The sequence below is a fragment of the Leucoraja erinacea genome, chromosome 20 (genome assembly GCF_028641065.1).
Source record: "Leucoraja erinacea ecotype New England chromosome 20, Leri_hhj_1, whole genome shotgun sequence".
Taxonomy (NCBI): Eukaryota; Metazoa; Chordata; class Chondrichthyes; order Rajiformes; family Rajidae; genus Leucoraja; species Leucoraja erinaceus.
Window position 1 is genome coordinate 16,884,387 of NC_073396.1, and position 14,117 is coordinate 16,898,503.

At 41.9% G+C, this 14,117-nt stretch overlaps 1 protein-coding gene across 3 annotated transcripts in view; it reads right to left on the reverse strand.

Annotated features, from left to right (window-relative positions):
• Positions 1-10,560, reverse strand: part of mad1l1 (mitotic arrest deficient 1 like 1) — a 610,531-nt gene extending 599,971 nt beyond the window's left edge. For all 3 annotated transcript variants that reach the window (XM_055651367.1, XM_055651368.1, XM_055651366.1), the window contains exon 1: positions 10,412-10,560. The gene's annotated coding sequence lies outside the window, so the exon portion shown is untranslated. The remainder of the gene's footprint in view (positions 1-10,411) is intronic.
• Positions 10,561-14,117: the final 3,557 nt, after the last annotated feature.

Below are 14,117 nucleotides of genomic sequence, written 5' to 3' on the forward strand. Positions count from 1 at the left end.
CCATGCTGTATCTTTAAACTAAACGATAAACCTACTCCCTCTAGTTTTAGGCTTACCCACCATTGAAAAAAGACTTTACTATCTATCCTATATCTGATTCTCAATTTAATAAACCATAGGATTGCTCCATAGCCTGCATTCTGGTGAGAAGAAAACCAGCCTATCTAAGAAGTGTCTCGACCAGAAACATCACCCATTCCTTCTACCCAGAGATGCTGCCTGTCCCGCTGAGTTACTCCAGCATTTTGTGTCTATCTTCGGTGTAAACCAGCATCTGCAGTTCGTTCCTACACACGACCTAATCTCTCTTTATGTAAAACCCTTCATTCTGAGTAATATCCTGTACATCTCTTCTGCACTCTTTCTAATGCTACCATATCCTGTAGTGTGACAATCACAATTGTACACTATACAACATCTGAGCAACGTTTCGTGCAGCTATAACATGATATTCCAACTCGTACTCAATGCCTCGACCCATGAAGATAAACTTGCTGAATGCCTTCTTCACAACCCTGTTCTATATATACTCCATCAATTGTTTTGTCAGCAAATTTACTGATCAGTCCATCTACATTCCCATCCAAGTCATGTATAAATATGGCAAATAACAATGGCCTCAGCACATGGCCATGACCACTAATATTTCGGACCAACCTAACATGTGTGATTTTGTCAATAACTTGCCAGTCAAGTAAACCATGTCTATCACCTTTCCTTTCCTTCAATTTTCTTAGCCTTTCCAAATGAATGTAAACTGTGTCCGTAAGAATTTATTCCAATAATTTCCCTTCTAATTATACAAGGCTCACCTGCCCGTAGTTTCTTGGCTTATCCCTACCACTATTTTCCCCAATAAGGGGACAATATTAGCTATCTTCCAGTCTTCTGGTATTTCGCCTGCAGCTAACGAAGATACAAAAATCGATGTAATCACCTCTGCATCCTCCTCCCTTTCCTCCCATGGCATACTGGGAAAGATCCCAACAAGCCCTAGGGATTTATCCACCTTAATACGAGCTGATATATTCAACATTTCCTCCTTTCTGGCACAGAATATCAACTCTCTCCCCCATCTCTCCATCTTCCACATTCTTCTCCTAGGATTTATTTATGATCATATCCATATCCCAAGACACCACACATAGATTTCCCCTTTGGTCAATGATGGGTCCTACTCTTTCCATTGCTAGCCTCTTGCTTACAATAAACGTAAAAGATTTTGCAATTCTCCTTGATCCAGCTTATCAAAGCCATTTCATGTTCTCCTTTTGCCCTTTTAATTTTCTTCTTAAGTCTCCTCTTACATCCCCTATAAACCTCAAAGTATTCAAATGATACTAAATGTTTATGCCTGACATTACTTCCATCTTATTTCAGACCTAATCTTCAATTTCCTTTGTTAATCCGACATTACCTAATGCTACCAGATTTGCTTTTGCCTTTACATGACATGCTGACTGGGCTTATACTATTTTACTTTTCAATGCATCTTTTTGGGTTTTTTTCATTACCTGCTTTTAGAGCAGGGGTTCCCAACCTTTTTCGTCCCGTTTACCCCTTGCAACTTTAATAGCACATTACAATGTTATTTCATTTATTTATGAACAGCTAATGATGAACAGATACCGGTATACCAGAGCCAAACCATCAGTCAATGAGAAAAAATAAGTACAAATCCAGAATCAACAAATTTACCCCCGGGGTAGGTGAAATTTACCCCCTGGGAGTAAATTTACTGCAGGTTGAGAACCCTTGTTTTAGAGGGATAAAACAGCAGCAGTGGGAAGGTTGGAGAATCCGCCTTCTTTCCAAAAGTCACTGATGTACCCTACCTTATTCCTTTTTAAACACATAAACAATTGAACAAACCCCAGCAATTTAAGGACAATTTAATGCATCATGAAAACAACTGAATTTTACTGCTTCCTTAAACATTCAAGTGCAATGAATGTCTAAGAAAACATAGCAAACAACTTGCATACAGCAAGATTTCCCACATATGATGTGACAATAACCAAATATCTATTTCAGTTATGTTAGTTGAGGGACAAATATTGCTGAGATGCCATGAGTGGAAATTTAACATCTTATCCAACAACCAACATCAACATTTCCATGTAATCAAGGATATACCTCCCTAGATTTCAAGGCCTCACCCCCAAGTAGAAATGATACTTAAGGGAATCCTACGAGGCTATACAAATATAATTGAAGATTGATTGACTGATTGAAAGATACAGCATGAAAACAGGCCAATTGGCCCACCGAAACCAAACCAACCATCGATCACCCATTCATACGAGTTCTGTGTTATCCCACTTTCATCTCCACACTACACACGGGGGGCAATTTACAGAGGCCAATTAACGTACAAACCCAACATCTTTGGGATGTGGGAGGAAACTTGAGCACTTGGAGGAAAACCCACATAGTTACAGGAAGAACATGGAAACTCCCCACAGATGGTACCCAAGGTCAGGAACAAACCCAGGTCTCTGGCAGCAACTCTACCAGCTGCATCACTTTCTGCAGCTCCCTTTATCCAAAAAGCTCTTTTTTTAATTAATTGATTCATTTCTACAGCAAGCTATTCACCTCAGAGCACTATTGATAATTTGATTACCTCTTCCTGTTCTAAAAGTATTAAAAAAATAATTGACATGCTAAATGTAAATACATTTAAACAACCTACCTGTGAGCACTTAGATTTAAAAGGATTTGGTAGCAGTGAAAGAACCTAATATTGCCCAGGGTCTCCAAAGGAAGAATAAACTTGAATGGCCCTCTCAGTTAATAAAGGTAAGTTAATGATTAACAAAAGGATATGAACAATGCTCTGAAGTGTGATACAGTGAGAGATACAAATCTAAAAAGAACAGTTGAAAAAATAGAAAGGGAAACATTAGCATTCATGACAGGATAGAGGAGTTGGTTGCACATGGAGAAATGTGTAGGATCTGATAATCATCTCAGAGATATAGCTACAAACTACCAAGATAGGAAATAAATACTCAGGGAATCTGACATTTTAAGACGGGTGAGGGGGAAAAGGTGAGTGAGAAATAGCTCTATTGCTACATCATAAAACAGTATGATGGTGAAGAACAAATCCAGCTCAGAAGCTGGATTTGTGTTCCAAGTGTTCCAAGCTTAAAACAAAAGCAATTATGTAAGAAGACAAAGTCAGCTAAACTGAAAATGGAAAATAGATTAAAGGATAAGACAATAGATCATCAGTGGCAGACAGTTAAGAAGATATTTCATAAATCTCAGCAGAGATATGTTTTAATAAAAAAGATCTACAAGATAGATGTAACATTAATGGCTACCTAAGGAAGTTAAGGAGAGAGTAAAATTGAAAAGACATGCAATGTATCAAAGATTAAGGGATTGGGAATATTTTAGAAACCAGCAAAGAGTGACTAAAAATTATAAGGAACGAGAAAATACAATGTGAAAGTGAAATATCAAATAATGTGAAAAGAGATTAGGAGAACGACTGATATATAATGGTAAATAGAGAAGTTGCAACTTTTCAACATAATTATAGATTGATGTTCACGATAGAAGATATTGAGGATTATTAAAACACAAATGTAACATCACTGTTCAAGAAAGGAAGTGGAGATGAACTATAGATCAGTCAGCATCGATGTGACATTGAGAAAATGCTGGGACCCATCGTTAAGGAGGTAACAGCAGGAGATTTTTAAAAATCCTAAAAATCCTAAAACAATCAAGCAGTCAATGTAGTTTTATAAAAGAAGAACCATATTGAACAAATTTGTAGGAGTTCTTTGAAAACAACAAACAGGATGGATGATGGGGATGCACTGTATATCTTTAGAAGCCTTCAATAAGGTGCCACATACAATTTTGCTACAGAGGAATATGTCTCAATGGGAGTAATTCTGAATTCTAAAACATTTTGATTTTCAACCAGTACTGAATACAGCAAAGGGTGAGCAATCAGACAACTTAGTTATCCGTAGCCAAACCTGTACATTGTAGTTACAACACTGGCAGCTTTCCACCCCGACCTACACTCAACTCCATGTAGAAAACTGCCTAGCTACAGTGCCCTCCATAATGTTTGGGACAAAGACCCATCATTTATTTATTTGCCTTTGTACTCCACAATTTGAGATTTGTAATAGGAAAGAAAGAAAAAAAAAATCACATGTGGTTAAAGTGCACATTGTCAGATTGTAATAAAGTCCATTTTTATATATTTTGGTTTCACCATGTAGTAATTACTGCAGTGTTTATACATAGTTCTCCCATTTCAGGGCACCATAATGTTTGGGACATAGCGATGTCATGTTTAGTATTTTGTTGCATATCTTTTGCATGTAATGGCTGCTTGAAGTCTGTGATTCATGGACATCACCATTTGCTGGGTGTCTTCTCTGGCAATGCTCTGCCAGGCCTATATCGTAGCCATCTTTAGCTTATGCTTGTTTTGGGAGCTAGTCCCCTTCAGTTTCCTCTTCAGCTTATAAAAGGCATCCTCAATTGGGTTCAGATCGGGTGATTGACTTGGCCACTCAAGAATTGACCATTTTTAATCTAAATCTTTTTATTTGAATTTTGAATTTAACAGCAATTTGCATACATACAATGATAACAGACAGTGATAGTCAGGACATAATTGTACAACAGTATGTAAACGACCCTAAAAACCCTTACCCTTACCCTTAACCACCTTCGCCACCCGGGGACAAACAACACTCACATACGTACACATCCACACAAATACGATAAGATAAACAAAATGAAAAAAAAAAAAAAATAAAAAAAGTGTGGGGAGGGAGGGGGGGGGAGGGGTTGAGGGGATAGCAGCTGCAATAAGACAGAGCAGTGATAGAGGGCACTCAGTCCTCTTCCGAGTCCGGAAACAAGTTAAGAGAGTTAATAAGTTCCAGGAAAGGGTTCCATGTATCTAGGAATGTCTTGGTAGAGCCTTTGAGAGAGAACCTAAGTTTTTCAAGCTTTAAGTTGTAGAGCACCCCCTTGATCCAGCGGGCGTGTGTCGGGGGACAGGTAAGCCTCCAGTTAAGCAAAATCAGTCTCCGGGCTAACAGGGTTGTAAAAGCCAGGACCCGCTTCAACGCAACAGAGAGGTTGGTGTTGGGAGGAATACCAAAAATAGCTGAGAGTGGGTTTGGAGGAATAGTCTGGCCATAGGCTCTGCTTTGCACATCGAAAGCACTCCTCCAATAGGTTGCTAGCTTAGGGCAAGACCAAAACATATGACTATGGTTGGCAGGGGATTGATTGCATCTGTTGCAGGCGTCTTTAACAGCGGGGTATATTCTAGATAATCTTGTGTTTGTGTAGTGGACTTCGTGAAGGACTTTGCATTGGATTAGGCCATGACGGGCACATATGGAGGAAGAATGGATCAAATCCAAGGCAGAGTCCCATTGCTGGTCTGTTAGTTTCATATTCAGCTCGCCCTCCCATACAGCTTTTAATGAGGTATGAGGTTTCAATATAACCGACCCTAACAAGTTGTACAAAAAAGAGATGCATTTCTTCCGGTTGGGATCTAGAGCTAGGATGGAATCGGTCAGGGTTTCAGGGGGACGATTTGGGAAATGGGGGAATATCTTCTTCACAAAATCCCTAATCTGGAAAAAACGAAAAAGGTGGGAGTTTGGGAGGCTATAGTTGGACGAAAGCTCCGCAAAAGACGAAAAAATGCCATCCTTGTATAGGTTTTTGATACTACTGATGCCATTACTATGCCAGGTTTTGAATGCGGAGTCTGTACTTGAAGGTTTAAAGATGTGATTTTTAAGCAGTGGGGTCAAGATGGAAGGGCCTTGTAAACCAAAGTTTTTCCTAAGTTGACTCCATATCTTGAGCGAGAGGGACGCAATTGGGCCTGCACCCGCAGATGTTATATGAATTGACCATTTTTTAGCTTCGAAAAACTCCTTTGTTGTTTTAGCAGTATGTTTGGGATCATTGGTAGACTAAAGTGCTGGAGAAACTCAGCAGGTGCAGCAGCATCTATGGAGCGAAGAAAATAGGCAACGTTTCAGGCCGAAACCCTTCTTCAGACTGATGTAGGGTGGGGGGGGAGAGAGGAGACAGCAAGGGCTACCAGAAATTGGAGATGTCAATATTTATGCCGCTAGGGTGCATACTGCCCAACCGGAAATTGAAGAAGTCAATGTTTATGTCGCATGGGTGCAAAAATTGGTATCATTGTCTTGCTGTAGAATGAACCATCAGCCAATGAGTTTTGAGGCATTTGTTTGAACTGGAGCAGATAGGATGTGTGTATACACTTCAGAATTCATTATGCTACTACCATCAGCAGTTGTGTCATCAATGAAGATAGTGAGCCGGTACATTCAGCAGCCATACATGCCTAGGCCATAACACCCCCACCACCGTGTTTCACAGATGAGGTGGTTTGCTTTGGATCTTGGGCAGTTCCTTCTCTCCTTCAAATTTTTGCTCTTGCCATCACTCTCATCTGCCCACAACCTTTTTCCAGAACTGTGGTTGCTCTTTTAAGTACTTCTTGGCAAACAAACCTGGTCATCCTATTTTTTTGGCTAACCAGTGGTTTGCATCTTGCCTCTGTATTTCTGTTCAGGAAGTCTTCTGCGGACAGTGGTCATCGATATATACACACCTGACTCCTGAAGAGTGTTTCTGATCTGTCGGACAGGTGTTTGTGAATTTTTCTTTATTATAGAGAGAATTCTTCTATCATCAGCTGTCAAGGTCTTCCTTGGCCTGCCATTGCCTTTGCAATTAGTAAGCTCACCAGTGCTTCTCTTTCTTCTCAATGATGTTCCAAACAGTTAATTTTGTTAACCCCTAGGTTTGGCTGATCTCTCTAACAGTTTTATTCTTGTTTCTCAGTCATAATTGCTTCTTTGACTTTCATTGGCACAACTTTGGTCCTCATGTTGATAAACAGCAATAAAAGTTTCCAATGGTGATGGAAAGACTGGAGGAAAGACTAAGTGCTGAGAGCTCTCTTATACCTGCATTAAGGAGGCATTTAAACACACCTGAGCAATTACAAACACCTATGAAGCCATGTGTCCCAAACATTATGGTGCCTGAAATGGGGAGGACTATGTATAAACACAGCTGTAATTTCTACATGGTGAAACCAAATTTATAAAAATTCCCTTTAATAAAATCTGACAATGCGCACTTTAACTACATGTGATTGTTTTCCATTACAAATCTTAAATTGTGGAGTACAGAGGCAAATAAATAAATGATGGGTCTTTGTCCCAAACATTATGGAGGGCACTGTATATGCTATTAACAAAAAAGATAAATCCAAACCAGCCAACTACTACCTGAACCACCCTGAATGAATGCATAAATGAATGAATGATTAAATGGGTGAATGAAACTTTATATCATTCATTCATTCTTTGTATGCTTAATCATCAATAAACTGATGGGAAGTGTTGTTCTATACTGTCCCCAATTAATACTCATGGAAATAGTATCCACAGTAAATCACACACATCGACTCCGGAGCTAGGCACAAAGTGCTGGAGTAACTCAGCATGTCAGGCAGCCTCCCTGGAGAACATGGATATGTGACGTTACTTGTTCTCCAGGGATGATGCCTGACCTGCTGAGTTACCCCAGCATTTTGCGTCCTTTTGTATTAACCCGCATCTGCAGTTCTTTGTTTCAACTTCAGATCAGTAGTTTTATCAAGAAGAGTCCAGTATAATAAAACCACCAATACTGTTTTAATGGGAGCAACTACTTTAGCCTCTCTGTATAAATACGCCACATTTATAATCAGAGTAAGCACAACTCATCTAACAAGTTGCGCTAACTCTTTCGATCATCAAACTCACACAAGGCAAGAAGAGGAATAGTGCATATGTCCACGCTACCTTGGAAAAGCAACCAATATCATCAAGGAACACTCACTCCCCAATCATTCTCTCCTCTCCAGTCAAGTAGAAGATATAAAAGCTTGAAAGTTTATACCAGCTTCTTCACTGCTATTACCAGATTCTTGTATAGACCTCTCATTCATCCCAAAACTTCCAATCTACTACATGGCAGATCTTGCACTTTTCTTTCATCTGCACTTCCTCTGTAGCTGTAACTATAAATAAAATTATCTTTTGCCTTACGTATTATACTAATATACCGAAGGCAAACAGCAACTCTGGCATTATCTCGCTATGCCATGGACCCAGATCACCTCCTCCATCAGGCTATCAGCAGAGAGCTGAGGCCACCCTGACTGAGGTCCCGTCACCACTTTGCTCCACATAGTAAATAACTGCTACCATCCATCCAGCCAACTGAGACAAAAGCACACTGGATGGCCACCAAGTGGTCACAGGAGTGGAAGGCAACCTCATCCCCATTACACAGCTACATCTCTTCACCAGATAAAGAGGGTATGGAGAGAAGGCAGGTACGGGATGCTGAGTTGGATGATCAGCCATGATCATATTGAATGGCAGTGCAGGCTCGAAGGGCCGAATGGCCTAGTCCTGCACCTAATTTCTATGTTTCTATGTTTCTAAAATCTGTCCAGGGTCTGACCTCCCCAGAGGAGCATGGGTGAACCTCAACGGACTTCGTACTGGAGTTGGGCGTTTCAATGTGGAGATGTGGACTCCGCCAAAGCCCAGCCTGTGAATGCAGGGCAAAACAACAGACAGCCAACCATGTCATCTCTGGGTGTCCACTCTCCCACGCAGCAAATGGAGCTCAGGGCCTGGCAGACATTGACACAGAGCCAACAATCTGGCTGCTCAATACCCGGCTTGAGATCTAACTATTCCTTTGGTTTATGGTTCATTCGCAAGAAGACAACCTATTATACTAATGGATGGTATGATCTGCCAGTATAGTATGCAAAATAAAAATGTTTACTGTATCTTGGTACACAAGGTAATAATAAACCAATTCCAAAGATATCAGTTTTTCTTTAGGTTATGGAAAAGAAAATTCACCAAAGTTCCTCTTAAGCAACCCCTACCACACCTTTGTGAGCTTAATCATTGGTTACAAAGTGGGAATCTAAAACCAGGGTCACAGGAGTCAGCCATTCAGCACAGAGATGAGATGAAATCTCTTCATCCAGACAAGTCTTTGGAATTCTCTACTCTGGAGCACAATGGGGGTTCAGTCACTGGATATGTTCATAGCAGAGTTAAACAATTTTTTAGATCTCAAAGGTACTTGGTTAGTGCAGGAATGTGGTACTGCAGTAAATCAGTCAGGAAGGGGAGAGACAGGTAAAATAAGTTATTCAGCCTTCTCCTACTTCTATAGATAACTCTGCTTATAACATGATAGTTGTATTCTTAAGAAACAATGTTATAGAAAATCACTTTATAAAAACAAAAAATGTTGCTTTACAAAAAAAAAGTAACTCAGCGGGTCAGGGATCATCTCTGGAGGAGATGGGTAGGCGGCATTTCCATGTCCTCCAGAGCTGCTGCCTGACCCGCAGAGTTACTCCACCACTGTGGTTGTTTTGTACACCGCCATCTGTAATTATTTGTGGCCACATTATAAAGACAACGTTGTCAATGGGTGAAAGGGCATTAGAAGCTAGAGTTTCTCAGTCACAAAAAGTTATTTTTCCCCCACAGGATTTTCAAAAATAAAGGCGTTTTTAAAACTAAGTTTATTTTGGTATATTTCACTTGCAACAACAAAAGGCTGTATATTACATCGTTTAATAGAATATTGTTGCACAAGTGTCAATAGCAATTATTACTTAGCAATTTAAATGAACACCTGATGTTAAAACAGCTGCTGTGTTTTTAAGATAATTGTGTTTGATTACTGTGGAGAGGTTAGATGGAGACGTTCTTCATTTTGTCGATTTCAGTTTCCCATCGAAATTTGCAGAAGATACTAGTTCGAACATCACCCAGCAGATGGCAGACACTGGCTCAACTCCTCCACAGCCAGCCCTGCAAAACGCAGAGGGGTGCAATCACCACCACCTTCTCCGGAATGGGGAGGGGGAGCACTTGTGCCACACCAGCCCACCCACCCCTAGGCAGCTGCTTAGCCCCACCTGTTCTGCCACACACCTGTCAAAGGGCAGTTCCCAACCCTCTGCTCCAACACCCAGCCTCCGAGTATGGATGTTGTGTCTCATCTCATTTCATTTCCAACTGAGGAAGTGGCTGCTCAACACCATCCGAGGAGCAGCTCTGCACCAAACACCCTTCCCCCTCGAGGGGTAGTTATGCCCCCAACTTACCCTCCTCTCGAGGGGCGGTTATGCCCCAACCCACCATTCTCGTGGGGCAGCACTGCCCCTATCTCAGCCCCCACTGGGCTCTGGTGTTAAGTACGAGCATCTGACCTGGTTGGTACCGAGACGGGCACCTCACACACGATTTAAAAGGACCACGGTGGAATGTACCTCTCACTAACGTCTTTCCTATCTCTCTCCCTCTTTATCCGTCCGCCGCCGCCGCCACGCTCCAGCCCGCTGACCCCGTGACCGCGCTCGGATCTCCCTCCTTTGCTCCTAACCGGCGTCCGCGTCTCGCGAGATCTTCCAGCGAGAGCTCAACCAACCACCTCCCGCGCGCACCCGGTGAAGATGCTCGCGCCCACACTTACCAAAATATATGGGTAGGTTTGTGCGTAGGAAAGGTTAAACTTCCCTTAAAATGCTATTTTCTCCGACTGGTAACAGCAAGTAATCCTTTCTTAATCCCAAGTAGGTATATTTTTTTAATTTCATGTCTGAAAAGCTGCCATTTCGCTGCCTCAAAAAGGCTGGCAGTATCATTCATCAAAGACCCACACCATCCTGGCCACACACTCATCTCCCTGCTACCTTCAGATAGAAAGTACAGATGCCTGAAGACTGCAACAACCAGGTTCAGTAATAGCTGCTAGCCCACTGCCATCAGGCTATTAAACCTGGCTCGGACAAAATTTTGATTATTAATAACCAATCATCTGTTATTTGCACTTTATCATTTTATTCACTCATGTGTGTATATATTTATATTATAGTATATGGACACATTGATCTTTTTTGTAGTAAATGCCTAGTATGTTCTGTGTGCTGAAGCAAAGCAAGAATTTCATTGTCCTATCAAGGACACATGACAATAGTGGGCTTGTGAGTTTATTACTTTTGCTCAGGGTAAGTTAGTCACCCAGTTTATCAAGGGAAGTTTCAGAGGAACCCATCCTAGGTATAAAATGTATAGTAAAACGCAGGCAGGTTAGTGAATGAGAGTAACTTGACAATGACCGTGTTGAATTCGTGGATTTTTGAAAATAGTATAAATTATTAGGCAGGAGTTTAGGATAGTAAATTGGGAGCAGTTATTATTGGGTAAGTCAAGTGCTCTTAGGACATGAAGGAGTTGTTTAAAGGCCAACTGATCAGAGCTCAGGACCAACATGTTCCAGTTAGGCTGTGGGCCGAGCATCGAAAATGTGTTGAGAATTTAACTTTCGTGACCCATGTCTCGGAACTACATTAAATTTTGCACAGATTTAGATAAAATATAATTGAAAAGGAAGTCGTAACTCGTCTGTGCCAAAAGTTGCACATAAATTAATTAAACGAATTAGAAAATGAGATCGAAAAAGTAAGCGCCATCTAGTGTCCAATGCCCATATTACACCATGGGGAGCCTAATTCAGTGCTGCGGCATATTTAAACCATATATTATTAAACTATATATATATGACCTGTGAATGTGACTGTAATCATATATAATTATATTATAAAAATAATATAATGAATATAATTGTGAGCGTTTTTTGAATGAGACTGCCGCAGAGGTCCGGCTCCTGAACCAGCCTAATTAATGGATGAGGGCAGTGCCTGTGGGTTCCCCTGTTTACTGAACCCCACTGACTGCCAGTGGGCAGAGTGGGGGTCACGGCCATGGGACTGGGGCAGTGCCAGGCTGGGGGAAGGCTAAGGCATCTTCCACTGACAGGAAAATGCCTAACCTTAACGCCACCCCCCCCCCCCCCCCCCCCCCCCCCCCCCCCCCCCCCCCCCCCTTCCAGAGCTGCCCATGGCTGTAGCTGGAGCCGCTTTGGGACCGGCTGTGTGGCCCCGCAGTGCATCCACCTCAGCCAGCATGCCCTTCTGGATCATTGTGGTGATGATGGTGGGGAGCAGCACTACTCTGCACGCTGCCCAGGCCGCCTTCAGCAGCCCCATAGCACCGGCTCCGTCAGTCCGCCCGCTCGTTCACTGCAACACCGGCTGTCCGACAGCCCGACCGACTACTCGCAGCACCCACCGGCTGTCCGACCACTCTCAGCATCCACCGGCCACCCAGCTCAACTGACCACTACTCTCAGCATCCACTGGCGGTCCGACAGCCCGACCAATCCTCCACAGCATCCATCAGCCTACCGACAGCCCGTCCGACAGACTGATCGACTGACTGACTGACTGACCGACCGACCCTAACCCTAGCTCTACATTTGTTATTTATCATTTTTATTTAACAGTTCACATCATAACTTTATAAAGATAAATCAATAGAAAAACAAAATTATCAGCAAGGTTAGCATTACCTTTATTCCTTGGAAACCCCGATAGAACTTTATAAAATTATGAGAGGCATAGATTGGGCCGACATTTGCATCTTGGGAAAAAGGTTCTGATTGTCGGCCCAATCTATGCCTCTCATAATTTTATAAAGTTCTATCAGGTCTCCATTCAACTTCCGATGCTCCAGACAAAACAATCCAAGTTTGTCCAACATCTCCTTACAGCTAATAACCACAAACCAGGCAGCATTCCAGTAAACCCCTCTCCAAAGCCTCCATATTCTTCCTGTAATGGGGCAACCAGAATTGCACACAATGCTCCAAATGCAGCTGAATAAAAGTTTTGTAAAGCTGCAACATGACTTCCTGATTTTTATATTCAATGCCCTGAACAATGGAAGCAAGCATTTCATAAGTCTTCTTTACCACACGTATCTACTTGTGTTGCCATTTTCAGAAAGCTAAGGAGGTCTTGGAACCCAATATCCTTCTGTACATCAATGCTTTAAGGAGTTTTGTGAGTAACTGTTAAAACATGGAACTGCAGATTCTGGTTTACAAAAAAATACGAAGTGCTGGAGTAACTCAGAGGGTCAGGTGGCATACCTGGGGAACATAGATGGGTGACATTTTGGGTTAAGACCCTTCTTCAGACTGATTGTGGGGTGGGGAGAGAAAGCTGGTATGATAGCAACCTGTATTCTGTAACACTCAATATCAGAAAAACGGCCAAATAGTTTATACAAGCATTGTGTATGGTTCTGCATCTGTTGTGAACAATAGATATGATTGCCTATGTGTTAACCACAGCTGAGCCTGACCCAATCTAACCTTACACCAACACATTCCAACGTGGCTCATTATACAGTTAACCCACCCAGGACAGGAGGTCAACTGTGCAACTACTGAATGTTTAAGAAAGAACTGCAGATGCTGGAAAAATCGAAGGTAGACAAAAATGCTGGAGAAACTCAGCGGGTGAGGCAACATCTATGGAGCCTCATCAGAATAAGGGTCTCGACCCGAATCGCCACCTATTCCTTCGCTTCATATATGCTGCCTCACCCGCTGAGTTTCACCAGCATTTTTGTCTACATGTAACTACTGAAGTTCAGATCTGGATTAAGATCTGTAACCTGCTGACCTATGTACAACACGAGGAGAGTAAGAAAAAACATAATAAGATTACTATCAGCGTACAATGTGATCTTTACGATAAAGCCACTCAATTGCATTACAAAAAGTGCAATGCCCCTAGGATAGTCAATAGGCTGATTGCTATCGGGAACAGGACGCAGGCCTTTCTTGCTCTGTATGCAACAGGACGATCCATACTAAATTCGGCCTTGGACAAAATTAGCAACACGTACCCAGTTGTGAGGAATGCTGATAGGGTTGAGGTTGCTAAAACTAAGGCCTCATTAGGTGATAGGTGATAGGTCTGGCGCAAGGAAGTGAGACCCACAACCTCATGAGCAGAGGAGAAAACGAATCTTCCTTTAGAGTTAGAATGTGAATATATGGGGAATAAAGATGTTAACATTCTTATCGCTAACAAACTATACACAAAAAGAAGCAAATCCCAGATA